This window comes from Alosa pseudoharengus, unplaced genomic scaffold, assembly GCF_046254945.1.
Source record: "Alosa pseudoharengus isolate Yale_2024_CS ecotype anadromous, Long Island Sound unplaced genomic scaffold, YU_APseudo_1.1 YU_APseudo_1.1_scf_7, whole genome shotgun sequence".
Classification (NCBI taxonomy): domain Eukaryota; kingdom Metazoa; phylum Chordata; class Actinopteri; order Clupeiformes; family Clupeidae; genus Alosa; species Alosa pseudoharengus.
In genome coordinates this window covers 9,639,650-9,654,625 of record NW_027468859.1, presented here as the reverse complement: position 1 = coordinate 9,654,625, position 14,976 = coordinate 9,639,650, and the positions used below count along the sequence as shown (strand labels likewise).

At 42.8% G+C, this 14,976-nt stretch overlaps 1 protein-coding gene across 1 annotated transcript in view; it reads right to left on the bottom strand.

Annotated features, from left to right (window-relative positions):
• Positions 1-14,976, bottom strand: part of xkr6b (XK, Kell blood group complex subunit-related family, member 6b) — a 63,451-nt gene that overhangs the window by 40,169 nt on the left and 8,306 nt on the right. The gene's annotated exons all lie outside the window — the stretch shown is intronic.

Sequence of the window (14,976 nt, the reverse complement as noted above, 5' to 3'; positions counted from 1 at the left end):
CAGAGACGTTGGTATACATGCACACTCACTCCGCCAAAACGCATCACAAGGGAATCGAACCTCGGTCTCCCGCGTGCCAGCCCTTGCCTGTGACCACTGCACAATCTGCTTCGACAAGTTGAAGTTTGCAGGTAAACTTATAGTTTATAGGCCTGAACGTCATATTCACGAAATTTCTGTTAGCTAACAAACTGACGGTTGTATGTGTTCACTGAACAAAGAGTATGAAAATAAAACACAACTTTTCCATCTCAACTTTAATTTGAACAGATATTAGTGCTGAAACCGTTCAGAATTCTTCACTTTCTGCTGACGAAAAAACGAATGTCGGCCATGTTTTTTGGGCACGCGAGCAACATGTTTTTGTTGTTATGTAACAGGGTGTGAATATCCCAATTGTGTGGCCAAGGCCAGGGGTACGAATAGACACTCCGTTATATAATTCAATTTAATCATAAATTCTACTGAAGGTTTTGCATTCATCTCCATACCCATTCATCTCGTTGGAATACTTCATGAACCCTTCGTTTAACACATGACAAACCATACAGTATATCAGAATAAACAGCAGACCTTACCGAACACAAAGGTGTAATAGACAGGTGATATTTTTGAGATATGTGCTTCCTAGAGGCATTTTTTAGTAAAAGTTGGGAACAGGACTTTTTAACATAATTAAGGTGTGCTGAATCCAACTAGCCCTGTTCCCAAGCTGAATTTTGAGTTTATGACCATCGAATTAGCATAAACAAAATGGTTGCCAAAATGGCGATTTTGGGCACTTTCATTGGGCGGATGTCATTATACCATGTAAATTAATTCATATTGTTCACAGAAATCTTCCTTGGCCAAAAGATCAAGGATACAGGCTGTGAAAAAAAGAAAAAAAATCTAGTATTATGCCCATGTTAATTACCTGAAAAAAACTTTGAAAAATGTAATTATTAAAATGTTATAACTGAGAAGGCACACGGTATTTGATGAATGAGACTTATGTTTTTTGAGGGTCAAGAAAGATGTGTAGTGATGAAATGTAAAGTTTAAAATTGTGGCCTGGTTAGGTCTTCGGGCTTGAAACCAAAGGGTTGCCGATTCGATCCCCGACCAGTAGGAAAAATGTGGGTGGTGGAAAGGTTGAGCACTAGTCTCCCATGCCCACATCCACGGCTGAAGTGCCCTTGAGCAAGGCACCTAACCCCTCACTGCTCCCCGAGCATCACTGTAGCAAGGCAGCTCACTGCTCCAGGTTAATGTGTGCTTCAATGTGTGACCTGTGTGTTCACTAATTCACGGAAGGGATACATGCAGAGACCAAATTCCTTGTATACCCAAGTATACTTGGCCATAAAACCTGATTTACATTACATTTACATAATTGAAGCGAATTGGGTTGGTAATGTATGTAGTCTCGGAGTAAGTTACACAGGCCTTTACCCATTTCGGTAACACTTTACGGTAAGGGTACATTAATTAATTCATGATTTATGTATTACTTCATTCATTAATATCTAATTAATCATCAGGAATTTACTGAGTTCATAGTTTGTCATTTGTGACCTCATACATGAACACATTACTAAAGTATTAGGTACGGTGGGCACATCATTATGAATTATGATGTATTAACCATGATCATGACTTTATTTTTCTGCCAAAAATGTGGTCATCACTGCTCAAATTTTGATTTGAACATAACTTTGGAGTTCTCTAAACACATGTCATTATTCACTACTTTATTTGAGGGGCTACAGACATGATGAATGCATGAGAAATTATCCTAAAATGCATGTAATCATGATGATCATGCTCAAGAAATCATAAATCATAATGATATACCCATCACACCTAATGCTTTAGTTGATGTGTTGTTCATACATGAGGTCATCATGAATGAGAGTATATGAATTCATGTCAATTCCTGATGATTCATAGGATATAAAGGAATGAAGTAATGCATAAATCATGAATTAATTCATGCATGAATTCATGATAATTCATGTTTACCATAAAGTGTTACCCATATTTCTTCATGACATTTGTGTTAGTAAAATGATTGCATGTCCTGTGAATTAATAGCTAGATGAATAACTTTATAACTAGTGCAAGTTCAAGTTTAAGTTACTTTATTTGTACCCAGAGGTAGATTTTGTTTGCAGTATAGAATTTGCCAGAACAGGAGCACAGAGGATGCCATCTCTATGGCACTTCACTCTGCCCTTTCCCTCCTTGACAATAGCAACACCTATGTGAGAATGCTGTTCATTGACTTCAGTTCAGCATTCAACACCATTATCCCCTCCAAACTGATCACCAAACTCAGTGAACTGGACATCAATACCTCCCTCTGAAACTAGATTCTGGACTTCCTAACCAACAGACCGCAGTCTGTTAGATTAGATAACCTCACCCACTCAACCCACACCCTGAACACTGGCGTGTGCTGAGCCCTCCTTTACTCCCTCTTCACCTACAACTGCATACCTGTACATGGCTCTAACACCATTGTCAAGTTTGCAGACAACACTACGGTGATTGCTCTCATCAGCAACAATAATGAGACAGCCTGCAGGGAGGAGGTCCAGGACCTAACATCGCGGAGCACCGACAACAACCTGGCTCTCAACACCAAGAGGACCAAAGACCTCATTGTGGACTTCAGGAAGTCAAAAGCTAGCACACAAAGCCCCATCCTCATCAACAGGACTGAGGTGGAGCATGTCACCAGTTCATGTTTCTGGGTGTCCACATCTCTGTGGACCTCTCTTGGACCCTCAACACCTCTACCCTGATCAAGAAGGCTCACCAGCATCTCTTCTTCCTGAGGAGACAAAAGATCACAACCTCTCTCCTCAGATCCTGGTGAACTTCTAAACCTCTACCGCTGCACCATTGAGAGCATCCTCACCAACTGTGTCACAGTATGGTATGGCAACTGCTCTGCCTCCGACTGGAAAGGACGGCAGAGGATGGTGAAAACTGCTCAGCGCATCACTGGTTCCTCACACCCCTCCATCAATTCCCCCCCCCCCCCCCCCCCGGTGCCTCCTTGCCTGTGCCTGTTGAGGTGTCCATGACGATGGCAACCTTCACAGGGACAACAAGGAGGCGAACATTTTGCCCCTATCCCACCAATAGTATTCTATTTATATTTATAAATGTACACACTTTATTACACTTAAACATAGCGATATTCTACTGATATTTCTACGGTTGTTCGTGATTAGTTCAAAGGAACTCCAATGATTTTAAACTCCAAACATGTGTCCACCCACCACGAAGAAGATGTTTACCAATGAAGTCAGGCCCCACTCTTTGCCAAAGAGGACCGTAAACATAGTCAAGAGTATAATAAGGTGATAATAAGGCTAATTAGCATAATAATAGTTTTTTTTTGCATTTTTATATTTTTCATAGCCTTTACTTTTTATTTATTGCCCACGGGAGATTTCTGAGATGCACAGATGTGAACAATATTAATTTATTTACATGGTATAATGATGCCCGTCCGAAGAAAGTGCCCAAAATCGCCATTTTGGCAGCCATTTTGTTTATGCTAATTAGATGGTCAAAAACTCAAAATTCTGCTTGGGAACAGGGCTAGTTGGATTCAGCACATGTTAATTATGATAAAAAGTCCTGTTCCCAACTTTTACTAACAAATGCCTCTAGACCCATATACAAGGACTTTTTCTTGAAATAGCACTTGTCTATAAAGCCCCCTGTACAGTTAGCCGTTCCAGAGTAATCCAGTTTTGAATTTGCAGCAAATTTCGACATGCATGGATGTCTCCAAATTTGGGCTTTAAGTTTTACAATGTGTTTAAATTGTTCCACATGATTTAATAACGGGCCAAATACAAAATAGATGTTACAAATATCGCCTAGATAGCATAGATAAATCAGAGTTTGTGAAAGTAGCTAAGCATGCATCTATAGGCTATTTGAGTTTCTTAAATCTGAGCTGTGCTTAAATTGTTCAACAGCCTACATGATTTCATAACAGGCCAAATATAAAATAAATGTTAAATATAGCCTAGATATCTGTAAATATTAGATGATCAGATGATTTACAGTTCGATGTAATATGTCATGTTTCATGTTTTTGTAATACAGTGATGCAGGTCTACTGCAGTGAATAGGCTAAATACAACTTTGATCATTTTTATAGCCTACTACTGTATAGTTAACTTTGGCCTTGGTGCCCTGACATGTGGCCTTTGTGCCCCCCACCAAATATGCCCAACTGAAGGCCAAGTGGCCTTGCCCCCAGAATGGTGAAATTCCAAGCCTGATAGGCAATCTACCACATTATTGAGCTACCTCTAAATATAATTTTTTTTGAAATTAAAAGGAACAGTTTAAGAGGTTAAGACACTAACATTTTGCAAAAAAAAAATTGGACTTGACACCATAGTTTACATGGAACATGCATGGAGAGACATTAAGGGTTAACTGGTAACTTGAACATTGACACAAACACACACACACACACACACGCACGCACACACACACAAACACACACACACCTACATAAAACACACACACGCAAACATGTTAAAACATAACCATCAGCGCAAATAGCGTTGCGATTTTTGCACAGAGAAGCTAAACAAGCTGAACGGTGGAAATACACAGAGGAGAAGAAGTTATGTGATCGATGGGATAACTAACATTTGTACTGATTTATGCTGACACAGTCAGGCATCCAAAGGCCCAAATGCATTACAGCAGACCGCAGAGTTGGGGGTGGGGGTTAAGAGAACAGGGGTCCCAGACTTTAATTAATGGAGGATATTTATGGAATCTATGTTCCCGTGGAAACAAACAATCAAAAAACACCCAGGCTGCAATCACGCATCTAATAATATTCTTATTGATCATGTCAGTGTTTTGTGTGTGTTTTCAGTGTGACAGTAACAACAGCATGTCTAATTTTGCTTCCGATGCATTATAGGCCTACTGGATGTCCAAGAATATCATAAAATCTCACAATAAAGACTTTCTAGTTCTGTTTAGTGTAAAAAAATTATTAAAACTACAAACAGAAACCCAGAGGAACACATATATACTGGATATGACAATAGACCCTGCACATTGCCATTGTGTGGATATAGAACTTTGTTAAGCATATGATGACCTGTACTAAAGTAGGCAAAATGACAGTGTTTATTCACCCCACATGGACAGAGCTTTCCAGGCTAACTTACTGGGTGTTTGGCAAGGTCCTGAAGTTGTCCTTGCTCTGTGTGTGCAGTAATCCATAACAAAACAAACAAATAACAAACAAACAAGAGGGGTTGGCATAAAAAGGCATAAAATAGGATGACAACTGAAATGCACAAAAATGTAAATATGACAGACATCCACAAAATATGATAACAAACTCAATAGTGGGCCCCTAAGAGAAATAAAACACACTGGGAAATGACAGTCTGAGCAATAATAGATATGTAATAGAGAGGACTTCAAAGGAACATTTTACAAATGTAAAACGAACAGGTGGGAATTTACAGCAAAATAAGAAAGAAAGAAAGAAAGCTGCCAGACTGCTGCGGAAGACTGTGGGTCTCTCATCTGTGCTTGTTTTTTATCATGATATCAAGTTCATTCTCCCTGAATGCTCCACTCGGCAAGAATGTTCACAAAAACTTCACAGAATCTTCTCTTCTAGACCTTGGACACTTGGCTAGCCTATAATATGTCCATCGGCCCCAGACCGTGCCCCTATTATTTCCAATATCCAAACTGCATGGCTCACTTGAACTAAACTTCACCTCTAGTGCGACTGTATGACTGACAAACATGCAGTACGTGTAGAAATGTTCCTGCAATGGTACAAATTCTAGGCGCCGCTTATTTGAAAAGGAGGGCAAAGTGCAAAGTCTGTCAGCAAGCAAAGGTCTTGTGTATCAACTTCAGCCATCGTGTGGGAGCACTGAGTGGACTCAATTCAATTCAATTCAATTCAAATAAGCTTTATTGACATGACAAGAGCTTGTTGTCAAAGCATGTATACAAATTCAGTACATAAGTATAAGATAAAAGAGTGTGACTCACTAATATTAGCACTAGAGCCCTTACCCGTGGTGTTAATTTAGCAAATCGATTTTGCCTAGTCTTTGCACTTTGTTCATCATTCAAAGTAGGGCCCTAAGACTGTGACCTCAACCAAGCCAGAGGGTGTGCCTGTGTCTCTCTCGTAAGCAGCACTCATCTAATTACGGACGTTCACAACTCCTCTGTTCTTCTGAAGACGCTTTCACTCTTGCTATCTCTGATACGGGTGAAGCGGAGACAAGAGGCGGCTCCTTCTTATCATGAAATACAACATGAGCAGATTAGGATGGTGGCGTTTGGGGATGCTTCAGATCAGGCCTGTGGGAGTTTTTTTCTGAAGAGGAGATTGGTGCCCTGCTGGGGAAACACTCCAGGGACCAAGAGACCAACAACCACCACCGCCACTGCCGGGTGGCTGACACGGACTCACGTCCTATCGACACATAACGGGGGGTGCCTTTATGGTGTGTGTGTGTGTGTGTGAGTGTGTGTGTGTGTGTGTGTGCGTGAGAGAGAGAGAGAGAGAGAGAGAGAAAGTGGCGAGCGAAGGATAGGGGCTATTACTCCAGGTTCCCAGCTGAACATTGTACAATATGCTCAATTCTGTCTTTGCTGCACAGCACAGAGGGGCAGACACACACACTTAGATAGAAATAGAACCACATAAAGGGTTAATTTCTATCACATAACAATTTTTGGAGATATAAAATAAACAGCATTATATTGACCACATGGAATGTACGTCATAGAGAGTGGGGATATATTGATTAGAGTGTGTATTGTGACATTTTGTTGAGGAAAGTATTATTGAATGATCTCAGAAGGCAAAAATCAATCATTAACTTTTTTAGCTATCTCGTTTCTCATAAAAATTCCCGGTCAGTGTTTTGCAGTACACTATGTAGCATTAAGTCCTTGAGTTTCTATACGCTTGCTTTGTGCTTTTTTATTCATCTCTTCTCTATGATGGTTTTGAAGGATTCATATTTCAATCATGTTTTCATCAAATGTTACCAAAACTGCACTAAGTTAAACAATGATCTCATTGAATCGTGAATAAAGAATTGAGCTTTTAATCAAATATTGACTAGACACAGATCCAGACACACTATAGGCTGTCAAGGTGGTCAAAACCAATGAGCCTTCATCTTTCGCTCAGTGTCACTGATGCGGATTGCCAACCTGGGATCAACACTGGGTGCATGTGCATGCGTGTGCGCGTATGTATGTGTGTGTGTGTGTCTCCTGCTTAGCCGGACGTGACAGTAACAGCACCCAGTGGCACTGCTAACTGACCTCCCTCCTCTCTGCCTCCTCTCTGCTCTCTGCCTCCTCCCTGCTCTCTGCCTCCTCCCTGCTCTGTGCCTCCTCTCTGCCTCCTCCCTCCTCCCTGCTCTCTGCCTCCTCCCTGCTCTGTGCCTCCTCTCTGCCTCCTCCCTCCTCCCTCCTCTCTGCCTCCTCTCTGCCTCCTCTCTGCTCTGTGCCTCCTCTCTGCCTCCTCCCTGCTCTGTGCCTCCTCTCTGCCTCCTCCCTGCTCTGTGCCTCCTCTCTGCCTCCTCCCTGCTCTGTGCCTCCTCCCTCCTCTCTGCCACCTCTCTGCCTCCTCTCTGCTCTGTGCCTCCTCTCTGCCTCCTCCCTGCTCTGTGCCTCCTCTCTGCCTCCTCCCTGCTCTGTGCCTCCTCTCTGCCTCCTCCCTCCTCTCTGCTCTGTGCCTCCTCCCTGCTCTGTGCCTCCTCTCTGCCTCCTCCCTCCTCTCTGCTCTCTGCCTCCTCCCTGCTCTCTGCCACCTCCCTCCTCTCTGCTCTCTGCCTCCTCTCTGCTCTGTGTCTCCTGCGGAAGCTCCGAGAAGCCCGCGGAGAATGACCCTGCAATCCACTGCTAATACAACTGCCATCGCCTCACAGCGCAGCCGTCGCCAGAGGCAAGCAGGCAGAGAGAGAGAGAGAGAGAGAGAGAGAGAGAGAGAGAGAGGGAGGGGGAGACAGAGTGAAGAAGAGAGAGATAGAAAGAAGGTCTGAGAGAAAGGATGAAAGAGACAAAAAGAGATGGAGGAGAGAGTGAGAGAGAAAGTGGAGGTCAGCAGTGCATGAGACAGAGAGGCATTCAGCAGAAATCAGTTTACATGACTGTGTGTGAGAGAAAAAGAGAGTGAGAGAGAGAGGGATGAAGAGGGAGGGGTAGACAAACCGAAAGAGAGACTGAGAGAGGGAGGGGGGATGGGGAAAGAGAGAGGGATACAAAAATAGAGCAAAAATGAAAAAAGGCTATGAGCCAGGGAGAACGGAGGAGAGGAGACGAGACGAGGAGAGGTCAACGGGTTCATACCGGTGTTGCAGACACACACGTTCTGTTCTGCATCACAGCAGGAGGACACACACACACACACACACACACACACAACATAGTCTGATGGTGTCTCAGTCAAAGGTGACACTGCCAATGCATTTATTTTCCTGTAAGGATATTTGTGTCTTCTCTATAAGAGTTTGGCTTATGTGTGTGTGTGGGGGGGGGTGGAGGGGAGGGTGTTACTCACAGGGACAACACATTTTTCAGGCTGTGAATCGTCACTCCCAAAACACATTCATGTGGCTCAACCCTGGCCTGCATTGTGCTTGTTACTGAGCTCCAACACAACACGCCATCCCAGAACATTTACAGGTGCAACGAGTCACAACAAGTGCTTACGGAGAACAGAACTGGTGGCTGCGTTTTACGAGGAGGGGGGGGGGGGGATCCCAGCATGCCTTGCAATTGGCTGGTGGTGGAACTGAGGCCCATAGGACAAATGCCTCTGAGCAGGAAGAGAGAGGAGGAGAGAGTGCGCTGCTGCTACACTGCCTTCATCTCTGTGTGTGCTACCCTGTCCCTCAACAGGCAATCTCTCTGCAAGAAGAAGTAGCTATTAGGAGAGAATAGAATAGGATAGGATAGGATGATGCACTTTATTGATCCCATAAGAGAAAAATCCATCGACGTAGGTATCACCTTAAACATGTAAACATCCAAAGAGCACATGCAGTAAATTAGTTACAACAATAAAATCAAAAGATGTTCATCCCATGTGTCATCAATCTGAGAAGTGGCTCATTTCAAAGGCGTAGGTTAGAAAATGATGCCTACAAAAAAATCAGTTAACGCTTCACATGACAACAGCCCTACTTGTCTACACTGTCACAATACTATTAAGCATGATGACGCACTAATCAGTGTCTATAAGCATATATGATACGCCTAAACCCAAGCCTACACCTAAGCTAAGTATTGTTTTGGATTCTGTCGGATTCAGCAGTATGTGACAAAGCTGATGCAGCTACTCAGGAACACCTTGAAAATTTACTGTTTTTAACACTGCTGCTGTGAAGCCATTTGACCATGATGTAGGAGTTGTGGTTCGTAACCTAGATGTACCACATAGTGGTGCATAGTATGGCTGCCAGCACAGAAAATGAAGAATGAGACAAAAGCAAAAGAAATTCAACTGATGGTTCATTATACTTGTCAAAATCGCTATAAAAACATTGTGGTTATACAACAACCACAGCTTAGCCTATCCCATACCCCTGACCAGAATTATTAACAGGGGACAGAATCACCCACAGTGGGCCGTCACCCACACCTGCCCCCCATGGCCTTTGACCCCCTCCTTGGACCAGCCAAACCCTAAGCCTAAACAAAACTCTGGTACACCCAAGTATAAACAATGTGTTATTACACAGCATTACTCAGTATTTAACACTGTACTTAATGGGCAAGTTATGTACAGTCAGACTGAGAATACTTATAATTCAGAGGCATAGAGAGAAAGGCAGGAGAGAGATACAGACAGACGGAGAGAGAGAGAGAGTGAGTGAGTGAAGAATAAAAGTGTAGACGTCAAATAAGTAAAGGTTTGTAGAAGAGTGAGAGAGACAGACTTAGACATGGCTGAGAGATAAAAGCAAGGCTGGGCAAACAAAAGAGAATACATGGGGGGAGAGACAGAGATAGATGGAGGGAGGGAGGGAGGGAGGGAGGGAGGGAGGGAGTGGGAGACAGTGAGTGAGATAAGACAGGAAATAAAAGCGTGTTTGAGTTGGAACTTGAATGTGCAAGCGATTGGGAGCGAGAGGGAGAGAGGGGGACAGAGTGAAAGAGAGGGAGGGAGAGAGAAAGAGAGCTTGTTTGAATTACAACTCTAATGTGCAAGCGACTCAACAAGAGAGGTGGGTGGGAGGGAGAGAGAGAGTGTTTGCTTAAATATTGAGTGGGAGAGGGAGAGAGAATTTAAACATGAGAGAAAGACTGTAACAGCATGTGGCCGATTTGGTCTTTTCTGTTGGCTTACTATGCTGTATCTTCTCTATTCTCTAATACTTTGTCTTTGGAAATACAAATATGCATTTACCATGGCCAGAGAAAGAAAGAGAAAGAGTGAGATTATTTTGAGTATTCGAAAGAGATATCTTTGTTTGTATCCAAAGACATTGCATCATTTTAAAATATGTTTAAATAAACACTTATTTGAACCAGTCACACGAATAAACACATTTGAGCAGAACTGAGCTGAACTAAAACACAGACAGAGACAGAACAAGAAAGACTGAGAGTCCAAGAGGAAGTCAGAAACAATAATAGGGAGAGGGTAGAAATGAAGAAATAAAGAGTGAGAGAAATAGAGACAGAGAGAAAGTGAGAGAGATAGACAGAGAGAGAGAATGAGAGAGAGAGAGATAGATAGAGGGGGAGAGAGTGATGGAGAGAATGAGAGACAAACCACTCCAAGCTGGCCTCCTGTGACTGCAGCAGTGAGTGAATGTATTGTGGCGCTGCTGTATCAGTCCGGCTGCCTGGTCAGTGCACTGAGGGGCTCAGCTTTAAATGTAGGTCAGTGTTGGCACAAGGGCACTGCCTCACCAGAGACTCATGCCCAGTCTCTCTCTCTCTCTCTTGCTCTCTCTCTCAATTCAATTCAATTCAATTCAATTCAATTCAATTCAATTAAATTCAATTCATTGTGCTTTATTGGCATGACTGTTCAGGTTACAATATTGCCAAAGCATTAAGAACAAAAAAAATAAACAAAAAGCAAAAACATGGAATACTGAAAATAGGAGACATTAATAATAGTTATACCAATAAAAAAACAATGATAAGATGATAATGTAAATAATAGAGAAAAAGTAGGTTAATAGAATAGTGAAATTGGTGGGGGGGGGGGGGGCGATAAACAACAGTAGGGGTGGAATCACTGGCTTACGGTTGCATTTCTTTCGTGACAGGCTAGTACATATTTTCCAGCTGCCAGTGCAATTTCTGGAATTTCGCCCAGGATATATTTTAGCTTTCCCTCATTATTTTCATCTACAATTTCAGGGCATATGGTACTTGCTTTTGTAAGGAAGGTTTCTCTGAGGTCTGTGTAAAATTTACATTCTGTTAGGAAGTGTAGCTCTGTTTCTATTTTACTTTCCTGGCAGTGGTGGCACAGCCTGGCCTCTCTTGGTAACCAGGTCTGTTTCCTTCTACCTGTTTCAATGTTCACTCTCTCTCCCTCTCTTTCTTTTTCTCTCACACTCTCACTCTCTTACACTCTCTCAACCTCTCATTCTCTCGCCCTCTCATTTTCATTTCCTCCTTCTCTTCATCCCTCTTTCTCTCTCTCTCTCTCCTCCTCATTCTCCCACAATTTCTCTTGATTTCATTTCATTTCATTCTCTCTCTCTCTAACCCTACGCCCCCCCCCCCTTTCTCCCTCTCTCTCCCTCTCTCACCCTCTCTCTTTCTCTCTCTCTCCCTCTCCTCTCGCCATCTCTCCCTTTCTCCCTCTCTGTCTATTTCATATCAGTGCATGCACAGCTCTTAGTCCCCCAGCCTTGCTAGAGGAAGTGGAGAACGTAATTACCACCTCTACCACACTCATGTGCTTGCAACTTGACATCACCAAATAAGGGAAACACTGTCACTGCACTGCTGTGATAAAGAAGCACAAATGTTTTAAGACAGCAACCACTAAATAAGGTAACGTTACAGTCATCATCAGAAGTAAAGTCAGCCTTCATCGGGAAGGAGGTGGGAAAACGTCTCCTGCATGCCACCATCATCTGGGTCTGTCTGCCGAAAGTGATGGCAGCTTTAAAATGGAGCTAAAAATATGTATTGATATATATATATATATATATCAAAGCCCTTGCTACAGTACAGCAATATGCTTAAAGTACAAGGAGATATATGTTGTGGTGAAATGTATTGTACTGTAAATAAACCCAGCACAATGATGCTTGTAATAAATATTGTAAGAGTTAAGATTAGTTTTAGCGCTATGGTTGTGAATATGCAGTTGTACTAACATGCTGTTGTTAATACATGGTATATTACATTGCACAGTATGTCACAATAAAACATGTATAAGTGGAACAGCTCTATGTAATATGAATGTATTACGTACATGTGTGTGTGTGCGTGTGCGTGTGCCATGCCAAAAATGAATTTACAGCCTCATCTCAGAGGCTGTCCCACACACCCGGCTAAAAATAAATATAAATAGATATATAAATAAGTAAGTAAGCTAACTCAAGGCATTGATGGCAAGGAAAACCATTCAGTTTTGATCGCGGAGGACATTCCCCTCTCTCATCTTCCCAGAATCCCCCTGCCTGCTGTTTTTTTGCTGGCTTCCAGATAAAAGTTCTTTCTCTCTCTCTTTTTTTTCCCCCTGACTGAACTGAGTCTTTGATTCAGCATCCAACTAATCTCACAGTTTCCCTATAAAGGAGCACTTAGCAGGAATCCATTTATGATGAATCTGTGTGTACGTGTGTGTGTGTGTGTGTGTGTGTGTGTACTGTGTACGGTGGAGGCAAGGGGGGTGTTTGAGTGTTGTCAGTTCTCACTCAGACTGTGAAAAACAGGCAGGGAAGCTTGAAACAGCACATCTCCCTGTCAGTGTTTAGCAGGAGCCCGAAGGGTGCAAATATGCCTACTATGCGCCTACTGCAATGGTAACAGTTTCTTAGTCTACACCTATATTATCTGTAGCAAATCATAGCATATTGTTAAAAACCCTTAAAGGAGTATTGTCACACCAGTGTGACGGAAATGTTGGGAAATGAACGTTCTAAAGAATATCTGGGTTCACTGAATTCAACATAGAATTTTAGAACCTTCAATTGTTGCGGAACAGAGTCTTATGTTAGAATGTTCAAAAACCTACACCTAAGTATAAGTTTAAGTATACTCTTTTGATCCTGTGAGGGAAATTTGGTCTCTGCATTTATCCCAATCTGTGAATTAGTGAAACACACTCAGCACACAGTGAACACACAGTGAGGTGAAGCACACACTAATCCAGACGCAGTGAGCTGCCTGCTACAGCGACGCTCGGGAGCAGTGAGGGGTTAGGTGCCTTGCTCAAGGGCACTTCAGCCGTTCCTACTCGTCAGGGTTTGAACCGACAACCCTCCGGTTACAAGTCCGAAGCGCTAACCAGTAGGGTTAACCAGTAGTTAACCTTTAAGGGTTAACATGGTTATGTTTAGCTAAGAACCAATTACAGATGTGCCGTGCCTTTTGTGCCATTTTGCCCATGCTCAGTTTACTAGCCTATGCCTTAAGCTACGTATCAAATACTTAAATTCTAAAGTATTCAAATCACAGAAATGTTTACATTTTAAAAATGCATACTGTTTCATGTTAAGGAAACCCACTTGGTGGTCAGATGGGATCTGCTCTTTTCTTGGTCTCGCTTGGTCAGCTGAGGCGAGTCGGGGTGAGCTGCGAGGAAAAAGTGTTTTTTAAAAAGCGAGACTCTGGGGAGCTTCAGGGCCTGTTCTCACATATGAAATACTCTTGGGCATCGTGTGTGTGTCAGGCAACGTGTGTGTGTCACACAGTGTGTGTGTGTGTGTGTGTGTGTGTGTGTATGTGTTTGTGTGAGTAAGTGAGTGTGTGGCCATTTAAATTGTGTGTGTGTGTGTGTGTGTGTGTGTGTGTGTGTGTGTGTGTGTGTGTGTGTGTGTGTGTGTGTGTGTGCGGGCCTATGTGTGTGTGTGTGTGTGTGAGCCTATGTGTGTGTTTGTATGTGTGTATGTGAATATGTGTCTGTGTGTGTCTGTCTGCCAATGTGTGTAGTAAGGGCAGCCTCTGTGGGCTAGCGTGCGAGGGCTAATGGATCGCTGACGGCCCAATGAGCTGATGGTCCTCTCTCTCACCCCAGAGAGCGCCCAGGGGTCTGCGTATGTCTGCTATGCTGTGCCAAGTAGCCACGACAGGACGGGACGAGACGACAGACTACTGGGGATACTGGGGACAAGAGACAAGGGGGGGGGGCAGTTTGTGTGTGTGTGTGTGTGTGTGTGTGTGTGTGTGTGTGTGTGTGTGTGTGTGTGTGTGTGTGTGTGTGGCAGGGGGTGGATGAGGGGGGCATGTACAAATATGCCTGTCAGTGGTGAGTACAATACAAAAGCCCCTCTGAGATTACTGCTGAATCTCCTCCACGAGGAAAAGAAAACTCTGTATATATTGTGTAAGCATTAACCTGTGTCCTTATACAGATTCAATTCTGCGTATATTTCACCTCCCTCCATAAGATGCACTTAATCCACATATTCCCCATACATTAAAATATACATACAGTACATACTCTATATGCCCAGACCTATACAAAAGAAAAAAAAAACAAAGCAAGAGACACAGATTGTCTGAGACACATTGTTTCTGTGTGAATCTATACTATATAAACACTCAAGGAAATATGTGAATGACAGATCCTATAACTGAATTCTACACAACAGGATACCATGGGATTGTAATGTATATCATAAAAAATGTTGGCACCATGCAATATGCTACCAGTAAAAGTTTAGGGAAAATTGTCATTCTGCATAAATTAATTTCATGAAGCAACAAAGGATTACCCCCTTCCCCACACACCACCACCAC